Source organism: Hordeum vulgare, chromosome 6H, assembly GCF_904849725.1.
Source record: "Hordeum vulgare subsp. vulgare chromosome 6H, MorexV3_pseudomolecules_assembly, whole genome shotgun sequence".
NCBI lineage: Eukaryota > Viridiplantae > Streptophyta > Magnoliopsida > Poales > Poaceae > Hordeum > Hordeum vulgare.
In genome coordinates this window covers 57,257,360-57,266,962 of record NC_058523.1, presented here as the reverse complement: position 1 = coordinate 57,266,962, position 9,603 = coordinate 57,257,360, and the positions used below count along the sequence as shown (strand labels likewise).

The window sequence follows — 9,603 nt, the reverse complement described above, 5'->3', positions numbered from 1 at the left end:
TGAAGAATAGTACCGATGCTATGTCGTGTACAAACGAAAGGTTCCAGGAGTATACGACGAGTGGTCCGAGTGTTAGGCACAAGTGGAGGGGGTCTTGGGCGCTAGACATAAAGGCTTCAAAAGAAGACAAGAAGCAGAAGCTAGTTAGATGAGGAGGCTCACGCTAGCGCGAGAGAGGGCTCATAACCGCCACCTCATGTACTACATAGTTTCGCTCTCACTCATAGTGATAGCTCTTCTTGCGTATATCATTGTTTAGATGGATGACGATGTAGTTGCAAGTATTTGAGACTTGTATCGCTATTTTCGAGATGATGACAAGAGACCACTTTGTGTTGGATGATGATTATGATGATGACATGATTTGATGAGACTATTTGTATGTTTATGCTATGATTACGTTTGTGGTCTCGCAACCATTTGTATGTGTATGACGATAACATTTGTATGTGCTAAAGATTCTTGTATAAAGCCTGTTCATATACAAAACAAATATGCAGAAAAAAAAATCAGAAACTAATAAAGTTAGAAGTAGCGCGTGGAGTAAACTTACCAGCATCGTGCCATTACCAGTAGCGCGGTCTACTACAAGGCGCTACAGATATTAGCAGCGGCGCGCTGTTCTGGAGTTCGCTGCTGCTACGCATGTATAGCAGTGGCGCGGGCCAACCCACGCTACCGCTACAGGTTAGCTGTAGCGCCGTATCAGTACCACGGGTTCCCACACTACTGCTATACATAATACCCGCGCTACTGCTAGGCTTTTCCCTACTAGTGTGGTGCTGCTGGGGCTTCCCGGTCGGCGGTGGGGCGGGGCTGCTGCCTCGGTTGGCAGCGGTCGATCCGGGACTGCAAGTGGCAGTGCAGATCTGGTCCGTGGCGGAGGATGGCGGTGCACAGGCAGTGGGCCGACCTAGTTCGCGGTGGTGCTTGCCGCCGCGTTAGTGCCCCTTCTTCTTGCTCCTTCGTGACGTCGGTCCGAGTGGGCGCCCATGTTACTGCTATGCGGCGGACGAATCGACGGCGCTGACTATGACTGTGCCGGCATGTGAGTTTGTCTCGGGCTGGCTGTGGACCATGTCGGGGCTTGCTCGGCGGTGGCCGTCGGCAGCTACTAGGCCATGCTCCCCACAGTCGACGATGATTGTCGGGGGACGCAGGCGTGGATGCCCCTACTTTGGGGGCGTTCACCCAGGCCAGGTGGCTGATGCCGGGCTAGGAGCGGAAGGAGACACCTCCCATCTCTCTCACCATGGTTGCACGTTGTGAGGTCGGCGGTGATGGCGGGGATGGGGGCTGGGGTCCGGCTTCGGGCTCTTGGCGGTTGCAGTTGGTCCCATCCGTCGCGGGCGTGCGGCGAGGGTGCAACTAGGCCAATGACGGTCCGGCGCCTTGGTGGTGGTGGCCGGCGGTGCGCGTGGTGGTGGTGCTTCCACTTGGCGGCAGGGCGGACTGGTCGTGTTGCCGCGGCCATGATACTCCCTGTGCGGAGGTGTGGAGGAGCGGCTTGGACTGGGGGCGGCGTCGCAGACGGCGTGCTTTCTGCAGCGTGACGGCAGGAGCTTTACGGGCATCTGAAGCCCCGACCGGGCCTGTGGCCACGGGCCTGGTTTGCTCCCGCTATCGCGTCCGATCGGTTACCGTCCTTGACGGTGGAGACTGTGCCCTCCCGCGTGCCGTTGGTGATGATGCCCCTAGCCCTAACTCCTCTTCCTCGTCGTGCAGACCCTTCCTTGCGTTGCTGTGGTGAGCCGACGTGGAAGCTTCAAGTCCGTGTTGGCGCGTGGTGGTGGTTGGTTTGGTGGCGGGCTCCGATGCGCCTAAGGTGGAGGTTGGGATTGGGAGAAATCCTAGTCGGCCTGATCGACACCGTCGCGGTGGCGCCTACGGGTGCCGCCAGACCTTCCTGGAGGGCGTCGGGGCTACCCTTCCTTTCCCCACGCCGCATACTGGGGGAATCCCTTAGCAGCAGCGTCGTCATCGTCGCGTCCCTTCTTGGAGGTGTTGATTGGTACCGACGTCTCGGAGTCTAGGAGCTTGGTAGGTGTTCTTCGATGGGCGCAGCGGTCGCGATGCTTCTCCGTTTTCGTTGATCCGTCGTTGTCGAGATTTGTTTCTTTTACTCTTTCTTTATTGTTTTTTTTGAACGTGCCTATGCTGTTTCCGTCCCAGCACCTATCGTTGGATGTATCGAAAATGATTGTTTTGTAATACAAAGCGGGACGAAAGACTGTTTCGAGAAATAGTTCACACAGTTGCTTTTCAATCGAACGTTCCTTAGACAAAGAGTAAGACGAAACTGGGGGTGTACGAATAGTTGTGAGTCGCCTTTCCAGTTTACCAATCTGCTTGCTGAACAATCCAATAGAGAGCAATCAAAATTGCATAATTATCTGACGATGTGGTGATGTTTTCCACCCAACAACCATCATAGAGATTAGAAAAATCACCATTCTCCATTGCTCTATCAAGCCTAACATTGACATTGGAATTAGGGTCTTGAAAAATAAGTTTACTTGTTTCTTATGCTGTGAGCTTCTCTTGCCAACACAGTGATCGCATGGAATTCTTGCCTCTGATCTAACACATGAGTCTCTCACATGTCACGTGTGGGGCCAAAGCTGACTCACGAGTCACGTGACTGTGACGTGGGTGAAGACTTCCCTAATCTATATCCCTCTCATGTCTTTCTTAAAAACAAATGACATTGTTTTCTGGCCCCAATTAAGTTTTGCCACAACACATAGCTATCATTTGCAAATGGGAGCAATCTTCCATATGAAAGGACTTGATCAAGCCTTTTATGTTCAAGCTCATCGTCAACAATCAAAAAATCTTTACCTATATATAATACTAAAGCGGCTATAATTTCTGTCAAAACACTGTCGCGTCCGTTTTACAAAAAAGCCCTTGTTATTTTCAATGTTCAACCTGCGGTCCTTCGGATACACATGCTCTCCTCTCTTCCTCGCCTCCCGATCCCAGCCGCCAGGAGCCGGCGGTGTCTCCCTCGCCTCCCGATCCCAGTCGCCAAGAGCCGGCAGAGCATGCACGGCTCGATCCAGTGCGGCGCCGGCCGCCGGCAGATGCCGGTGGTCGCAGCACCCTGCACCACCGTTCCCCGCCTCATATCCTCCTCTCCCACGCGCACTCGAGCTCCTCGTTGTGCGCCGCCCGAGAGTGCTCGTTTTCGCTGCTCGACCAGAGCCACCGCTAGCCGGTCGTCGTCGCACTTGCCGCCGACCTCGCCATCCCCTGTGCACCTCCCTCCACCTCAACTTCCGACGCCCATGTGTTTGTGGATGTTCCGATATATATTTGCACACAAGGTGTTTGTGTGTTTGTCTGAGCTAGTTTCAGCCACAGATCTTTGAGGTAAACTCCCACATGAATACATCATGAGACTAAATCTCCTTTGCTATGATTCAAAGAATGCTATGATGATGGGAGTTAACCGGTTTACTAGAATATATAATGGTTTGCCAATTAGTTTACATCATGTGAAGTCTCAAGACACATGGGTATGCTGGCTTCTATTGTTTGACAAATGTGTATCTACAGATTTTCTTTAATCATATAAAGAAGTTACAGTTGGGTGTTGCCCTTTTTTTGCTAGACACAACAGCTCCAAGAAGATCTGGGCGCTCATGGTGATATATGCATGCTTTTTGATTTTGCTATGCCTTCTTTTGATCTGAGCTACTGGAGGTGCTGCGATCTTTACGGCCAACCTAAGGTCAGTATCCACTACCTGATTCTGTAGCGCACCTCCCGTCTCGCACCATGGCGTTGAACTACTGCCCATAGAGTGTGAGAGTGCGCACGCTCAACTCTATCGGGCCGGCTGTGCTTTAGTACGTGCAAGCAAGGGAGACGAGAGTTTGCTGATTCTTATCTGCAGCTCCAAAAGGAAAGCCCACCAATTGACTCTTGAGATTTGTCTTCTATAAAATATGAATTTTTTTAGTTACATACTGATCAAAGTTACATGATATGCATTTTAGAAATTTGATTACTAGGGGAATTATACTACATGTCCATTTATGATTTCATTATAAAAGGTGCACGGACCAAATGTTTGTTGAATTGTTACATGTCCAGTTATGGAGTTCTTGTTGCGTGCTTCAAGTCATCAAGCAGGTAAATAATTCCTATAAGTTATTCTCACCATACAATCTTTTTAACCAATTTTGTAGACTTAGTACGATATGATTATTGTTTTTGTGAGCTTCTCTACAGATAAATTGGAGCTATTAACTTTGCAAAAGCCACTAAAATATATCTGTTGACATGCATAGACATAATTCATTTTCAATTGTTATTTGATGATTGTGGCTCACAGCCAATTTCTAGAAGCTTTTAAACATACAGTAACATTATAGAAACAATACAAGAATTTGGTCATTGTGCTCCCGTCGTTGTTGGCTTTTGAATTTGTGATGCAATCCGTCCCTATGTCTGTGTCTTCACCACTTTGTTCCCCACCCACAATCAGCGTAGCTGAAGCGATTTGTCCATTCATCTCTAAGTGAATCAAATCTAGGAAGTCTGCTACTTGTGCAAGCAACATGGTAAGAAGTTTCAGTTTTTTCATTAATGCGCCTCAATTGGTAAGGATAGAAGAATGCCAGTTTGCTTTATGTTGGTTTTCTAATTTCTACGTATTCCTTTCTTATAAACTCAGCCTTCAATGAAATCTCATTATCTAGGTATATGGAAAGGACGAAAATTATATTTGGGTGTACTCATGCTTGTTGGCTTTTGCCCAGAGGATCAATCATATTAAAATATCACGAACACATGCGATAAACACTTTGCGAGGGATGCGTCTCGCATCCTCTAATTCCTCCCTTTATTTTCTTATTTTCTCTTCGGTACAATTGGATACAATGTTTTTCAGGGCTGTGCATATATATATATGCCAAACTATCCGACCCCAAAATCATCTAAACCTACTCGAACTAGCTCTCAGAATACATACCGGCCGGACTCAGCCTAAACACGTCCAACACGTACCAAACTAGCACAGGAAAGTACTAACCCACTCTTCGCTAATTAATAACCGGTGACGGTGATCACGCTACCAATCCTAACCGGACTCAACCTTTTTAATTTAAGCTCACGGCAACGTTCATCACGAATACTAACCAAACTGATACATACGTGTTTGGATTACTCTAACATTCACTCCTTAATCCAAACACCTAACGAGACACGGAGACGAACACCCGTCCATCTTGTCATTCTCTTTTCGCAATGATGGCCACTACTTCACCATCATTCTTTTCTTTCATGCTGACTTGTAGATTAGAACCAATGATTTTTCGAACTACCAGCCACGCTGCCATATTTTAGCGTGCTACATGCAGACTGAAGACATAGCCTCATGCAGGAACTCAACTTAACTGGTGCGCGTCTATCTTTATGTTTGTCTTCTTCTTCTCGTTGAGACACGCGGATAGCCACCCACCATCCTGACTCTGCGCACGTCTTCACACCTTAGAGATATACCTTCACTGGAGCACCTTGACCGTGACGTCTCACGTCTTCGCACGTTGAAGATGCATCTTACTGGAGTCCCTCGACCATGAGAAACGTCTCGCAAACCAGCATTTAGACCCAACACCACACCTTATTCTTGTTGTTGATGACACATCTTACCGAACAACACTTCGCGTCCAGCGGAAACACAACTCGTCATGTACGTGCAACACATCTTTTCGTACATGAACTCACCGGAACTTGTTACCTTTGCCCAAGATCGAGTGCACGATCTCGAGGCAATCCGACTGGTCCAACAAAAACACAACTCGCCGTATACGGGCAACACAACTTCCTGTATACGAACTCGCTGGAACTCCTTGATCATAGACAGAAACGCAGGGCACAACTTCCTTTTCCATCCGCTCAAGCTCTTAATTCTCCTCCGCCAATGACGCATCTCAACTGCAACAGAAGACTCAGAACCCCGAGCTCTTGGATGCACCTTGCAAGAACTCATGTGCACACCTTGACGACGGCTCGCAACTTCGCCATCACTACCTTGCACCCTCCACCGATGATCATGATGAACTACTCGGTGCCAACTCAACACCTCCATAACCATCAACGATCACTAGTGCACTGTCGACGACCGCCCGTCGCCCTTCAAGTCATTCCGCCGAACGATAAGCACTCGTCGCCTCGCTTGCGCCAGCACCCTCACAGCCTTCCCATCGTCGCTCCACCGAACGAAACTCTTATCCTCCACTCGCTCCATGGATACTGACTATTGACTGCTCTCCTTGTCGCTGTACTACCCAACGACTGTATCTCCCGCTTCTCGTCGCCACACCAACGACTGTATTACCTGCCTATATTGCCCGCCCCGAGGCACTAGTGGGGTCGCCACCCCGGGGCAAGCGCAACCTCACCTCGACCTTGCTCTAGATACGAGTTGTTGGCTTTTTCCCACCTAATCAATCACAACAAAATATCACGAACACACGCGATAAACACTTTGCCAGGTGCGTCTCACACCCTCTAATTCCTCCCTTTATTTTCTTATTTTCTCTTCGGTACAACTCGATACAATGTTTCTCAAGGCTGTGCATCTCCCCTATAATAATAAAGCGCGGAGCGCTTCTGCCGTCCGTCGTGGAAATTTTGCAGAAAAACCCCTGTGTTTTGTTGAAATCAACCCGCAGTCCTTCATTAAGTGAAAAAAAACCTGTCCCATTACTTCCGTCTTCCCCACCCCGCAGACCTCCTGCCCCCTTCGTATCCAGATCGAACCAGAGAGAGAAGAAGAGGGGATCCACCGCCGCCCGTGCCGCGGACGCCCCCGCTCCCGCCCCCACCCCAAGCCCCCGGCAGACGCCGCCGCCGCCCCCACCCCAAGCCCCTGGCAAACGCCGCCGCCGCCGCCCCCCACCCCGAGAAGGAGAGGCGAGAGAGGAGAGGAAGGTTCCGAGAGATGGCAGTCCCGCAGCCAGGTGGAGGCGAGGCTGTTGGCCGGATCCAGGAGCACATGGCCCATGACTAGGCGGACATCACCGGGGGCGCCGTGCGGTACATCATCAAGGACCTCGACATGGCGCTGGAGGTCGGCGACGGCCAGGAGGAGGAGGCCAATGTGCTGCTAGGGTCAGTGTTGTACCGACATATGTTCTCGTCCATGGCGGCGACCGACGACGGCGAGCTGTGCTTGCAGGGACTCATCACCGTCGCCGAGCGCGTGAACAACATCCACAAGTAAGGCAGGACAGGTGTTCGTCAAAATGCCGCAGCCGGATATGGACCCATGGTCATGTATTATTAGTTTTTCCGTGGACAAAAATGATCTCTATGTCATGTTTTTAACAAAAGATTTGTGGATGCTATCATCAATCGTAATATTATCATTTTTTGCTTATTTGTGGATGCTATTCTTATTTTCTTGTTGATGTCAACAGCGGTATTTCAGTTCTTTTTACCAAGTGCGGTACTCTGATAAGTTAATAAATTGCTCTATGCTTGTAATCAAGGTGTTGACAAGGTAATAAATTGCTTCTTTAGACATCATATGATGTTCATACAAATTTGGCGGCTTTGACGATTGATGTAGAGAACTTTAAGTGGAATATCAACCATATATTGTTGTAGTAGTTGTAATGCGGATATGTTGAAAAATCTGTAGTAAAACTCATATCCTTATTCAGCATCGAGGGTCACTACTTTATTTGCTCAGTCCACTTACAGAAGCATGATTTATCATTTTCCCTTTTTAGCTTGCCATATAAGGAGTTATGCATCGCACTGCATGACCTAAGCAATCAATTATGCTTATCATATCTGTTGAAAGAGAAAGATAACTTAGAACAGAGAAGTGATGTTCATTAGTTTGCTTTGAACTTTTTACCCAGTTGCCTTGCGACTTAATGTAATTATTATGACATGCAGATTATTGATCTGGCAATACTAACCGGTGCCTGTGTTGTTGCACTTGGGCCTAGCATTGCCGGTAAGCTCAAACACATATTTTCCTCTCATCCAACTTCAATTTTGTGTGCTTCTAAGATGGAAATAGTGGAGTACTCTGAAGTCATGCATACTAATGAACATGTCTCTTCAGGAATCTTCACACCAAGTGATGAACTAGCCCAGGAAGTCACTGCTGCATCTGTGTTATCGGGGGAGAAGTTCTAGAGATTGCCCGTGGAGGAAAGCTACTGGGAGTAGATGAAGTCTGGTGTGGCTGACATGGTCAACACGGGCGGTCGATAGGGCGGTTCCATCACAGCTGCCCTGTTCCGGAAACAAGTATAGCATCTCTCTAGAATGACCAAAGCATCCACATGTGTTCGTTGAAAAAGAAGGTCGCATCATACTTGTACTAGGTTGAGTTTTCCTCCGACAGAGCTGACGAACTCTAATGTGCTTGCATTGCAGTTTGTTGATGAGAAGGTTCAGTGGATGCACATCGATATGGCAGGCCCGGTGTGGAACGACAAGAAGCATGCCGCGATTAGCTTTGGCGTGTCCACCCTGGTGGAGTGGGTCCTCAAGAACTCATCATCATCCTGAATGAACCCCCCCTGATTTCCATTGGTTCTGATAACAACGTTAGAGATTCATCGTCTGTACGAGTGAATGAATGATTTTTATTTGCTTTTGGCTGGCGTATTGAGTGTGGAGCGATAGAATAAGGAAGGGTTTCACGGAGCAAAATAAAGCAGCATGTCGTTGAACACTTTCCTTGTTAGATTAAACGGCGTTTCGTTTCGTTGTTTTCATATTGTGCCCGTGACTGGTGAACATTTTTGCTATAATTAGTTTAACCTTATTATCGATGTATGTTAAAATTGATTATAGAAATGATGCACAATTACATATGAAAAGTTGTGTCTGTTTTTCGCCCGGTGCAACGCACGGGCATTTGTACTAGTATATACTATATACCAAACCATCCGACCCCAAAATCATCTAAACCTACTTGAACTAGCTCTCAGAGTACATACCGGTCTCGGCCTAAACACGGCCAACACGTACCAAACTAGCATAGGAAAGTACCAACCCACTCTTCGCTAATTAATAACCGGTAATGCTGATCACGCTACCAATCCTAACCGGACTCAACCTTCTTAATCTAAGCTCACGGCAACGTTGATCACAAATACTAACCAAACTAACACATACGTGTTTGAATTACTCTAACAATGCTCTGCTATGCAGATTGAGGAGGAAAAAATTATTTTCTTGTGATGATGATTAATTTTTTGATCTTGTGATCTTCTTTCGCTAATACTTTTTTTCACGTCAATGGGACTGAAATGTTCGTGTTACCAAGAGGTTTTTTAGTTCTGTCCTAGCATCTTGATTTCGGAAAATGTCGTGTAGTAATGGCTCATAAGAATAGTTTCCATGAAGTACTCCACGTCAGCCTACATATGTTATTTTAAGAACAACTGTATATTTTAGTCATTAGGAAATGAATTGATCCAAAATGCACAGTTCCTCCTTTTGGCAAGTAGTACCCATTTATGTTGTGAGGTTCAGTTAAAAAACTTTCAAAAAGGGAGGATGCAATCTTCTACTTTTGTTTTGTGAATCAATCTTATACTTAATTTAGGAGCTCTCCCTTTT

At 47.4% G+C, this 9,603-nt stretch overlaps 1 long non-coding RNA gene across 1 annotated transcript; it reads left to right on the top strand.

Annotated features, from left to right (window-relative positions):
* The first annotated feature begins 6,882 nt into the window (after positions 1 to 6,882).
* Positions 6,883 to 8,733, top strand: LOC123404548. The gene is made up of 4 exons (XR_006611838.1): positions 6,883 to 7,233; positions 7,921 to 7,981; positions 8,093 to 8,280; positions 8,410 to 8,733. It is a non-coding gene; the product is annotated as an uncharacterized LOC123404548 (long non-coding RNA).
* Positions 8,734 to 9,603: the final 870 nt, after the last annotated feature.